Source organism: Periplaneta americana, chromosome 6 (genome assembly GCF_040183065.1).
Source record: "Periplaneta americana isolate PAMFEO1 chromosome 6, P.americana_PAMFEO1_priV1, whole genome shotgun sequence".
Classification (NCBI taxonomy): Eukaryota; Metazoa; Arthropoda; class Insecta; order Blattodea; family Blattidae; genus Periplaneta; species Periplaneta americana.
The window spans coordinates 177224159-177237662 of NC_091122.1; the positions used below are offsets into that span (position 1 = coordinate 177224159).

Here is a 13504-nt window from a genome sequence, read left to right on the forward strand (position 1 = left end):
TGATTAAACAAAAACCTAATGAAAATTATCAAACTCAAAATCGCGATATTTCCTAGTTTACATAAATGGATGAACTACTTTTCTTCCTTTCTATACCTAGTAAAGTGATTTGTTTGTATTTTACGCCAGTATCATCGAACTCCAGTCTTGGAAGGGGGAGCAAGCGGTGTTTCCGGTTCTAGACCTTTAATCAAAAGATATAGCAGGTTAGTATTAAAAATGTTAGTAAAAATAAAATGATGTCCCTGTATTTTAAATTATTAGTTCATGTTCTGTGAAATCACCAAAACTGCTCAGTTTCTGTTACTTGCATATGCTAGCTCTTCCGCCCTAAATCGAAAGATGCCGCTTTCCAGTCTGGAGATTGTGTGCTCGTTTTGTAATATGGAAGTACTTAATGTACAAGCACGTTGCAAAAAGTGTAAGAAATCAAGGGTGCCCTTCAAACAACTTCTATCGTCACAAGGTTAGGACCACTTCCACACACCCCAAATCCTTGATCGATGTTAAATGTGAAAGCGAAATGGGGAAGGATTCTTGGGGCAAATACATGGATTTCTTTTTGACCTTAAACGACTCAGTTTCTTCCTGCATTTTCTGCAAATTATTAAATATAATCCCTCGCGGTCAGTCATGAAGGAGACCTTCTTTACAGCAGTAGTTTGTCACTTAGAGCTATTTCTCAGTCGGACTAACTATCTAATGTTTGCATATTTACTACGCATTGAGCTTCGCGACTGTATATACTAGACTGTGGTATAGTATACAGTACTACAGCCGTGGCGAGAATGTGACTCGCGAGTCCATGTGGCTCGCAATGATAGCTATGCATTTCGCTTGCTTCTAACCTCCCCTAATCCCCATCATCTCACTGGAGTCAAACTCCGTTCCATTTGTATTTGTCTCTGACCTGCGAGTGGCATATGTCTCTCTCGAAACCATGTAGGCTACCTCTACAGAAACGAAAGTTTCTAGTAGGATGGGAGGACGCATTTTTTTTGCTGTCAATATGGTGAGAATATTCAATGTATGATTTGTTCACAAGTATTACGAGGAAAATGGATGTATAACATAAAACGGCATTATACTACATGTCACTCATGAAACGTTAAAAGGTTAAATGTTGTTGTCATTATTATTATTATTATTATTATTATTATTATTATTATTATTATTATTATTATCATCTCTTTATGTCGATCCTTTTTCAGCAGATGTACGAATAATGCGGTTAGATCTTCAATTTAAACTCACAGATTTACTATGTGATGTCAAATGAAAGCTAAATGTAAGGACGTGACAAAATATGTTGAACTTTCAATTCTTTGCCAAAAAATAAATATCCGAAGCTTCGTTCTTTCGCTTGCTCTGTTGAAGCCATGTTCGCTACAACTTACGTTTGTGAAAAATTATTTTCAACAATGAAAATAGTAAAAACCAAATTTAGATCACGACTGATAGACAAATACCTTCGTGATCAACTACGACTGGCAGTCAGTGACATAATTCCTGGTTGTGAAACTTTGTCGCAGAGACATTCTGAAGACAGTTAATTTTAGGTTGTGATATTGTTCATTTATTGGTCATTTCTTTCTTCGTTACACGTACCAAACATTAGTTTGTAGCCTTATACTGTATAAAATTATATGTAAGTGCTTGACGTAAGGAAAATGAAAATCCGTTAATAAGTCAGACAGTTGCTTCACTTCCCCTTCGGGTGTCCTCCTCCCTCCATAGGTGCTATGCACGTTGCAGGTTACACAGTGGCTCGGCGCACAATTACATTTTCGCCACCGCTGCAGTACTATATCATATTTCATACACGATCACGATCAGATAGCACCAGGGTATCGAAACGCACAGACCACTGCGTTGTGTAGATCGAGGTGAATGGGAGATTGAAGTGCAGTTACTCTTTGCCTCAACATGTAAACATTGTCACAGTAGAACACAAAATAAATGTTCACGTTTACAAATATAATACATACAGTGCATTTCCAGTATAAAAAACAAGTGTCTAACATTAAATGTTTCAATTTACATTGTATGTACAAGTTTTAGCAATATAAAATAATCATTTGTGTGTGAGCAGAAAAGAAAAAAATATACTGTACACTACATACATAAGAAACATTTCTTCACAATTTAATGCAGCGAATTACAAGGTACATTCGCAACGTATCAAAAGAAAACGTTTGTCAAGAAACGGTTTGAAATATTGTTGTAAGGGCTGTTTGTATGTACCAACATTATACACAAATCTCGATGAAATTGTTTTTCATTTTTTATGTCTGATTTTGATGTCGAAGGTCAGTTTTGACTGTATAATTAAATATATTTTCCACGTACCATTTGCTATTACACTGCTTTTGGAAGAATCGAGTTCTATCTGTCCTTATAGGCCTACTATTTTTTAACAATTTTAGTGTTTTTTTTTCGCATAATTATCGACATGTTCCTCAGTAGTGTGAATGATAAAACAGCGAAATTAACACTAACACAAATATAGGGGAGAGTCGGGTAGTATCGGACATCGGGTAATATCGGACAGTGAGTTTCTTTCACCTACCACACGATGATAGTACCTGATTGACATGGTTACGTTTCTGTGATGTCGCATAGAGAAACGTAACCATGTCATTCAGGTACTACCATATGGTGGTAGATGAAAGAAACGCACTGTCCGATACTACCCGATATCCGATACTACCCGACTCTCCCCTATATGTATAAATAATCAAATAAATAAATGAAAAGAAATAAAATATAGGCTACTTGTTCACTCACAGGATCTCAAGTACGTGTTGTGATTGCAAGGTCCCACGCCAAGCAGAATGATAAAGGCGGTAATGTAATGTCTTACGAAACCAAGCCCCTACAGCCGAGGCTGCGCAGAAGTTTAGAGTAGGGACAAATTGAAGCTTGCGTCCGTCCCCATGTTTTGGGGCTAGCAGAAGGCTTAGACTAAATAATGTCCATACTAGAGTCTGCACTTCGCCTGTAAGATTTGGGGGGAGGAAACTTCACAATATTTTACGAGTTTAAGTAAACATGTTGTCAACGAAAGCAGTATTTTTCGTTTTTCACGCATCATCTTGACGTTTACATGATTTAGCAATTCACAAAAAAAATTCTGACGCCATCCATATCTTTTTTTCAAAACACTAAATTACAGGAAGATATCCGCTGGAGCACTGTTTGATTTAAATACCGTTGGACGTGCACGCCAATGAAAAGGGTGTCTAAGGTGTAGGATGAAGGGGTATTCAAGATATAATGGATTGTGGACATATAAAAATACAGTGTTTTCACCAAATCCGTACAGTCTAGAGAGGTCTCCAGGATACAGGGCTGTCCAATTAGAGAGGTTTTACTGTATTTGGCGAGATAAGGCCGAGGATTCGTCATGAATTACCTGATATTCTCCATACAGTTGTGGGAAACTGGAGCAAAAACCCAACTAGAACTCATCGCGAATCGATATTAAGATATACAAACGAGAATAAAACATGGGAAGATGGTTTATCTTTCAAGTCAGAAGTCCTTATGGAATCTTTGGCTCTTAAAGGGGTCAAGAAAATATATGAGAGCCAATAAACATAAAAAGAACCTCTAGTTAACATCTGACACTATGTTGATTCTTTCAAGGACCGCGAAAAATTCGAGACTATAGATCTTTCTGAAGAACTGGCTGTGAAAGAAAGAGTAAGGACTGCTAGGATATTAAACCAAAATATTATTAAGTTGACAGTCCCCTTGAAGACTGCGGGAGCGAAGGACGGAAGAAAAACGACGTAGGAGGATGACTGCCAAGGCAAACCTGAAGGAAATATGTTGACTCGTTTTCAGGTTGAGATAAATCTGTTGCAACAAACAAAATAGAAAACTAACTGGTAGTAAAGAAATAACCGATCTGGCCTTGAACGACGGGTATAATGAGGGCCACGAAGTTTCGTAATCTGTAGACAGAGAAGTGATACTTTCTATTAATCAGACAGCACGCCGAAGCAATGTTGTCTGTCATTATCACGGGCGATAATTTAATGCAAGGCAGAGTGGGAGAAAAAACTGCCAAATAAAAGAATAAGAAGAAGATTTAAATGCGATGACATTGTGATTTATCAGGAAATAAATTCTTACAATATATGACAACTTTCAACAGCTTAAACTTCCTAAATTACAGTTAATTTCTTATTTGTTACATTTCGTATTCGCAAAACTATTGGACATATCAAAAAACTTGTTTGACAAAATTTCTTCTCATTGACTTCATCTATTATCATGTGAATTGTATTTATTTATTATTTATTTATTTATTTGTTTATTTGTTTGTTTATTTATTTATTTTGCTAATAATTGTAACATAAAATATAAATAAACAGAAAAACTTTAGCTCGCCCCTGAAAGAGTAGAACTCGTGCTCAGGAGCGGATTCCTGAATTGAAATTAAGAAGTATATAATACAATTTGTCTTATGTCTACTGCGCAATAAGAATATATAAATTTAAATTTACAAATTTTCAATTTTTATAAAATCCATTCATAACTTTTTAAATTTAATACTACAACTATTAGAACTGACAAGATTAGGATATTTAAATATGAATTTGTTATATATTCTTGGGCCTAAATTACTACTATGATTAAATACTGTAGCAGTGTTACATTTTGGTTCAAACAATCTTAAAGAATTCATACCATTTGTTTCATAACTATGCGAATAGAATTCAAAATTATTTAGATTTTTATGTATGAATTTTATTAATGCTATATAATAAATTTGTCTTATTTTAAGAACATTAAAGTCTAAAAACAATTTTTGAGATGGAAAATCAATAGGTTTATGAAGACCTATTTTAATTATTTTCTTCTGTAATAAATAAAGTGGCTTAAAATAGGATTTAAATAAGCTACCCCATCCTATAATTCCATACATAATTACTGATTGAAATAAAGTTAAGTATATTGTGCGTAATAAATTAATGTAATTGCTTTCTTTGCACCCTGTATATGGTCCGTTCTAGGAATCTTTAGAGTATAAAGACGAAATAAGACCTCTGCGGAAGTGGTGTGTGGGAGGGCTAAGGTCAATGACCGTTCTGGAGGAGGTATTGATTAAACGAACCTACCAATCGCTTGCAGGAAGGGGATCACTTCTGTCTGAACTCTATCACGAACATCTTACCCCTTAGCGGACTCAAGCTGATGCTTCCCGCAATACACTCCGACACAGATAGTCTCCGCCCCAGATTTCTGGACCATAGTAAATTGTTTCAATAAATAGACATTTTCAGGAATTTCGAAAACTTTTATTTCTAAAAAAAATTGGACGTGGTGAAACGAAAGTAAATGTGCGTTTTGTGACTATCTCAGGTCTGGGCATTATTAACTCGATTACCTGTTAACTCCTCATTCCACCTTCCCCGGCTGAGACAGTAATGTTTTTATACGGTTGACCAGTGACGAGTTGTATCAGGCAGACATTATAGCTTTTACGAATTTTCGGCTCTCGTTGATCGCCTAAAATCCACCACTGATACACAGAGCCTTACTGCACGTTTGTTTATAAGGCGAATGTAAGTAAAATATGCCACAATAATATATATACTGAAATATTATGCATTTTTAAAAAGGTCAAAATATGCCACAATAATATATATACTGAAATATTATGCATTTTTAAAAAGGTCAAAATGTGCCACAATAATATATATACTGAAATATTATGCATTTTTAAAAAGGTCAAAATATGCCACAATAATATATATATATACTGAAATATTATGCATTTTTAAAAAGGTCAAAATGTGCCACAATAATATATATACTGAAATATTATGCATTTTTAAAAAGGTCAAAATGTGCCACAATAATATATATACTGAAATATTATGCATTTTTAAAAAGGTCAAAATATGCCACAATAATATATATATACTGAAATATTATGCATTTTTAAAAAGGTCAAAATGTGCCACAATAATATATATACTGAAATATCATGCATTTTTAAAAAGGTCAAAATGTGCCACAATAATATATATACTGAAATATTATGCATTTTTAAAAAGGTCAAAATATGCCACAATAATATATATATACTGAAATATTATGCATTTTTAAAAAGGTCAAATTGTGCCACAATAATATATATACTGAAATATTATGCATTTTTAAAAAGGTCAAAATGTGCCACAATAATATATATACTGAAATATTATGCATTTTTAAAAAGGTCAAAATGTGCCACAATAATATATATACTGAAATATTATGCATTTTTAAAAAGGTCAAAATGTGCCACAATAATATATATACTGAAATATTATGCATTTTTAAAAAGGTCAAAATATGCCACAATAATATATATATACTGAAATATTATGCATTTTTAAAAAGGTCAAAATGTGCCACAATAATATATATATACTGAAATATTATGCATTTTTAAAAAGGTCAAAATGTGCCACAATAATATATATACTGAAATATTATGCATTTTTAAAAAGGTCAAAATATGCCACAATAATATATATATACTGAAATATTATGCATTTTTAAAAAGGTCAAAATGTGCCACAATAATATATATACTGAAATATTATGCATTTTTAAAAAGGTCAAAATATGCCACAATAATATATATACTGAAATATTATGCATTTTTAAAAAGGTCAAAATGTGCCACAATAATATATATACTGAAATATTATGCATTTTTAAAAAGGTCAAAATGTGCCACAATAATATATATACTGAAATATTATGCATTTTTAAAAAGGTCAAAATATGCCACAATAATATATATATACTGAAATATTATGCATTTTTAAAAAGGTCAAAATGTGCCACAATAATATATATACTGAAATATTATGCATTTTTAAAAAGATCAAAATATGCCACAATAATATATATATACTGAAATATTATGCATTTTTAAAAAGGTCAAAATGTGCCACAATAATATATATATACTGAAATATTATGCATTTTTAAAAAGGTCAAAATGTGCCACAATAATATATATACTGAAATATTATGCATTTTTAAAAAGGTCAAAATGTGCCACAATAATATATATACTGAAATATTATGCATTTTTAAAAAGGTCAAAATGTGCCACAATAATATATATACTGAAATATTATGCATTTTTAAAAAGGTCAAAATGTGCCACAATAATATATATACTGAAATATTATGCATTTTTAAAAAGGTCAAAATATGCCACAATAATATATATACTGAAATATTATGCATTTTTAAAAAGGTCAAAATATGCCACAATAATATATATATATACTGAAATATTATGCATTTTTAAAAAGGTCAAAATGTGCCACAATAATATATATACTGAAATATTATGCATTTTTAAAAAGGTCAAAATGTGCCACAATAATATATATACTGAAATATTATGCATTTTTAAAAAGGTCAAAATATGCCACAATAATATATATATACTGAAATATTATGCATTTTTAAAAAGGTCAAAATGTGCCACAATAATATATATACTGAAATATTATGCATTTTTAAAAAGGTCAAAATGTGCCACAATAATATATATACTGAAATATTATGCATTTTTAAAAAGGTCAAAATATGCCACAATAATATATATATACTGAAATATTATGCATTTTTAAAAAGGTCAAAATATGCCACAATAATATATATACTGAAATATTATGCATTTTTAAAAAGGTCAAAATATGCCACAATAATATATATACTGAAATATTATGCATTTTTAAAAAGATCAAAATATGCCACAATAATATAAATATACTGAAATATTATGCATTTTTAAAAAGGTCAAAATATGCCACAATAATATATATACTGAAATATTATGCATTTTTAAAAAGGCCAAAGCATGCCACAATAATATATATATATTGAAATAGTATGCATTTTTAAAAAGGCCAAAGCATGCCATAATTATATATATATATATATATATACTGAAATATTATGCATTTTTAAAAAGGTCAAAATGTGCCACAATAATATATATACTGAAATATTATGCATTTTTAAAAAGGTCAAAATATGCCACAATAATATATATATACTGAAATATTATGCATTTTTAAAAAGGTCAAAATGTGCCACAATAATATATATACTGAAATATTATGCATTTTTAAAAAGGTCAAAATATGCCACAATAATATATATATACTGAAATATTATGCATTTTTAAAAAGGTCAAAATGTGCCACAATAATATATATACTGAAATATTATGCATTTTTAAAAAGGTCAAAATGTGCCACAATAATATATATACTGAAATATTATGCATTTTTAAAAAGGTCAAAATATGCCACAATAATATATATATAGTCTACTGAAATATTATGCATTTTTAAAAAGGTCAAAATGTGCCACAATAATATATATACTGAAATATTATGCATTTTTAAAAAGGTCAAAATGTGCCACAATAATATATATACTGAAATATTATGCATTTTTAAAAAGGTCAAAATATGCCACAATAATATATATATATACTGAAATATTATGCATTTTTAAAAAGGTCAAAATATGCCACAATAATATATATACTGAAATATTATGCATTTTTAAAAAGGTCAAAATATGCCACAATAATATATATACTGAAATATTATGCATTTTTAAAAAGATCAAAATATGCCACAATAATATAAATATACTGAAATATTATGCATTTTTAAAAAGGTCAAAATATGCCACAATAATATATATACTGAAATATTATGCATTTTTAAAAAGGCCAAAGCATGCCACAATAATATATATATATTGAAATAGTATGCATTTTTAAAAAGGCCAAAGCATGCCATAATTATATATATATATATATATACTGAAATATTATGCATTTTTAAAAAGGTCAAAATTTGCCACAATAATATATATACTGAAATTTTATGCATTTTTAAAAAGGTCAAAATATGCCACAATAATATATATATACTGAAATATTATGCATTTTTAAAAAGGTCAAAATATGCCACAATAATATATATACTGAAATATTATGCATTTTTAAAAAGATCAAAATATTCCACAATAATATAAATATACTGAAATATTATTCATTTTTAAAAAGGTCAAAATATGCCACAATAATATATATACTGAAATATTATGCATTTTTAAAAAGGCCAAAGCATGCCACAATAATATATATATATAAATATATATATTGAAATAGTATGCATTTTTAAAAAGGCCAAAGCATGCCATAATTATATATACTGAAATATTATGCATTTTTAAAAAGGTCAAAATATGCCACAATAATATAAATATACTGAAATATTATGCGTTTTTAAAAAGGTCAAAATATGCCATAATAATATATATACTGAAATAGTATGCATTTTTAAAAAAGCCAAAGCATGCCATAATTATATACTGTATATACTGAAATATTATGCATTTTTAAAAAGGTCAAAATATGCCACAATAATATAAATATACTGAAATATTATGCATTTTTAAAAAGGTCAAAATATGCCATAATAATATATATACTGAAATAGTATGCATTTTTAAAAAGGCCAAAGCATGCCATAATTATATATATACTGAAATATTATGCATTTTTAAAAAGGTCAAAATATGCCACAATAATATATATATATACTGAAATATTATGCATTTTTAAAAAGGTCAAAATATGCCACAATAATATATATACTGAAATATTATGCATTTTTAAAAAGGCCAAAGCATGCCATAATTATATATATACTGAAATATTATGCATTTTTTAAAAAGGCCAAAATATGCGACAATAATATAAATATACTGAAATATTATGCATTTTTAAAAAGGGCAGAACATGTCACAATTATATATATACTGAAATATTATGCATTAAAAAAAAAGGCCAAAGCATGCCATAATTATATATGTACTGAAATATTATGCATTTTTTAAAAAGGCCAAAATATGCGACAATAATATAAATATACTGAGATATTATGCATTTTTAAAAAGGCCAGAACATGTCTCAATTATATATATACTGAAATATTATGCATTTTTAGAAAGGCCAGAACATGTCACAATTATATATACACTGAAATATTATGCATTAAAAAAAAGGCCAAAATATGCGACAATAATATAAATATACTGAAATATTATGCATGTTTAAAAAGGTCAGAACATGTCACAATTATATATATACTGAAATATTATGATTAAAAAAACAGGCCAAAATATGCCACAATAATATAAATATACTTCCCCTTTTATGCCCAGGGTTGTACTATCCAGAGTAGGGGACTGGAAAAATATGAACAGTTTGTCTGAAGCAAAATGATTCCATATCAGTCTTATATACGAGTAAAAATAAAATCTTAAGTAATATGGAATAATAATTTCATTTAATTGTTTTATCGTTTTTAATACAATGATGTGCAATATTTGATGGCTGATCTACTGCTTGCTGTTTGTTTTTTTCTTTTTTTATCGACTCTCGCAACTTTCTTTTTTACTAAAGATTATTATTTTTTTTAGTCCTACAGAATATATCTATTATGGTGACAGTTAATAGCAGAGGAGAAAAATTCGCTCCGGCGCCGGGAATCGAACCCAGGTCCTTGGTTCTACGTACCAAGCGCTCTCACCATTGAGCTACGCCGAAGTCCAATCCACAGCACCGAATCGAACTCCCCTCCTCCAGTATTCTTCCATCTATAATAATCTTTAGTAAATTCTTCTAGCAACAGTGCATATTTCTGTACAGATTCCTGTGCACATCTATATATGTAATTTGAACTGGTAATGGAAATTACGGGAAAACGGCTGAAAGGATTTTAATGAGTGACCCCTCATTTTCATGGCTGGCATCCAAAGTTTTTCAGAAAAATAGTAGTTTTCAGTGAAATGTCAATTTTCCTACATAATTTTCCTATTTTCCAAAATCCATCTGTTGTCAGTTTTGAGAAATAATTTTATTGAATCACGGCCGACTTGATTGAATTTCAGAACAAAACAAAACACACACTACAATAAACAATAGGCTATTACACGTAGGCCATGACCTGCAGGATTGCCGACATATTTAGAGCTCAAATTCAATTTGTTATTAAAAACTTCAAGAGTTACTAAAAATAATTTACAGGTCTGATTCTGTGAGTACAGCTGTGTATTGGATATTCACATCTACGAAACTTGAGGTGGTTTGATGACATTATTACCATTTTAGAAATTACATATTATTATAGTTAATGTCATGATGCGTCTATTTTTCGTTAATTATACATAATATTAATGCTATATTGATGACATGAAAGTGAAACGTTTTGAGGTTATGTAAGTAAATGTAGAGAATATCTTAATTTAGATCTTCATTTCTATAATTTACTGAGTGACGGCTATATATAACTACAAAACTTACGTAAGATGATAATATTGTTTTTAAAACTCAAATATTTTTATAGTTCTTAATCAAGTGGGGTTGGGTCTTTTTCATATACTTAATGGCGGTGTGGGGTAGATATTGATATGCGTCATTGTCTTCTGTATTGTCTTTAGAGAGCGCAAAAAATACAGTTCCTAAGGAAATACCAAAAGATATTACGTACTGATAAAATAAGAGGCCTAGAAAATTTTGTAGTCTCCAGATCATTTCAGCAAGACCTCTTAGCAGGATAAAATGATTTTACGCTCTACATTTCAAGTTCTACATGCAGCTGCTATACGAAAATGCTATTGTTCGAAAGCTTAGCATACCTGGCATTTTTTTAACTTTCACCTACAATCCACAATGACCTGAAATAGCTGTTGCTATCGTCCTGACATTGTTACTTGCGTTTTCGCGTTGAAACTCAAAAACTGAAAGTGGATAGGTTGAAGAAGAAGTATTTGGCCTAAAAACTCCATTCAGAGGGAGTATGTTTCATTATTAGAAAGCAAATAACTATCAAAATATCAAGTATTCTTCATTGAAAATAAATCTGAAAAATTTTTATTTAGCATTTGCTGCAGCATTTGCTGCACAAGCCATTAGTTACTGTGGAATCCTGGCCACCAAGTCATTCAACTGAGTGCTCTCCTTGTATAATGGCAGTTGACTTAATATAAAATGTCAACATACATTCCCAACTTGGAGTCAGGCCACAAAGGGAAAAAACACCGGAGGAGGGGAGTTCGATACGGCGCTGTGGATTGGACTTCGGCGTAGCTCAATGGTAAGAGCGCTTTGTACCTTGAATCAAGGACCCGGGTTCGATCCCCGTCGTCGAAACGATTTTTTTCCCCTCTGATATTAATTGACTCTCGTAACTTCCGAGGTTGTGTCAGCATTGCCGGTGTACCGAAATTCTATCCCGCAGGAATTGTTTAGACTTGCTTGTTACTTACAAGAGAAAGAGAGGACCTGTTTTGCATGAATAACACAACCACGCTTACTCTTAAGTCGTGACGTAATAATTCCTTAACTAGGTACTACGCGTTTCTCATGGCTATTTTTCTTGTTAGTTTTTCTGACATTCATAGAGACAATTAAACCATAAAGTTGCATGGTCACAGTAACTTATTCCAGAAGGTTAATGGAAAATTCCAGGTAATTTTTTAGTTAGCATGAAGGTACAGACGTTTTCTATTTCTATTTTTTTTGTCTAATAGGGCCACTTGCTATTATCTGGCGCCCATTATTTCTTAACTCTCTGAAGTTGACCATCAGTGACACGTATCCTAGCAACTGCGCTCATGCAAGAGTTAAAATAGATTCCGGATAATTACGACTGTTGATCAGAAAACTTGTTACTCGTGTCTCACGTTCCCAACATAGCCTACAAAGTGCTGACTGACAAGAGAACCGTCCCAGCAGCCTACAAAGTGCTGACTGACAAGAGAACCGTCCCAACTGGATCGCGACTATTTGAATATAAAAATTATACAAGCTAATTTTTGTAAGATACAGTAAATAGGGCCGGGACGTTCATGCATTTGCATATATTTTTCCATTGGCTGTAATTAATTTCTGATTAATTATCTTCACGAATTTAATCTTAACAAACCAAATTTTATGTTGCATATATTTGCATATTTTGGCCATTTTTAAAAATGCATAATATATCAGTATATTTATATTATTGTGGCATATTTTGGCCTTTTTAAAAAGGGATATTTCAGTATATTTATATTATTGTGGCATATTTTGGCCTTTTTTAAAAAATGCATAATATTTCAGTATATTTATATTATTGTGGCATATTTTGGCCTTTTTTAAAAAATGCATAATATTTCAATATATTTATATTATTGTGGCATATTTTGGCCTTTTTTAAAAGATGCATAATATGTCAGTATATTTATATTATTGTGGCATATTTTGGCCTTTTTTAAAAATACATATTTTAGTATGTTTATATTATTGTGGCATATTTTGGCCCTTTTTTAAAAGTGCATAATATTTCAATATGTTTATATTATTGTGCCATATTTTGCCTATTTTAAAAAAGCATAATATTTCAGTATATTT

At 30.3% G+C, this 13504-nt stretch overlaps 1 non-coding gene across 1 annotated transcript; it reads left to right on the forward strand.

Annotated features, from left to right (window-relative positions):
- Positions 1-12192: 12192 nt before the first annotated feature.
- On the forward strand, positions 12193-12265 carry TRNAQ-UUG (transfer RNA glutamine (anticodon UUG)). Its single transcript has one exon. It is a non-coding gene; the product is annotated as a tRNA-Gln (tRNA).
- The last annotated feature ends 1239 nt before the right edge of the window (positions 12266-13504 follow it).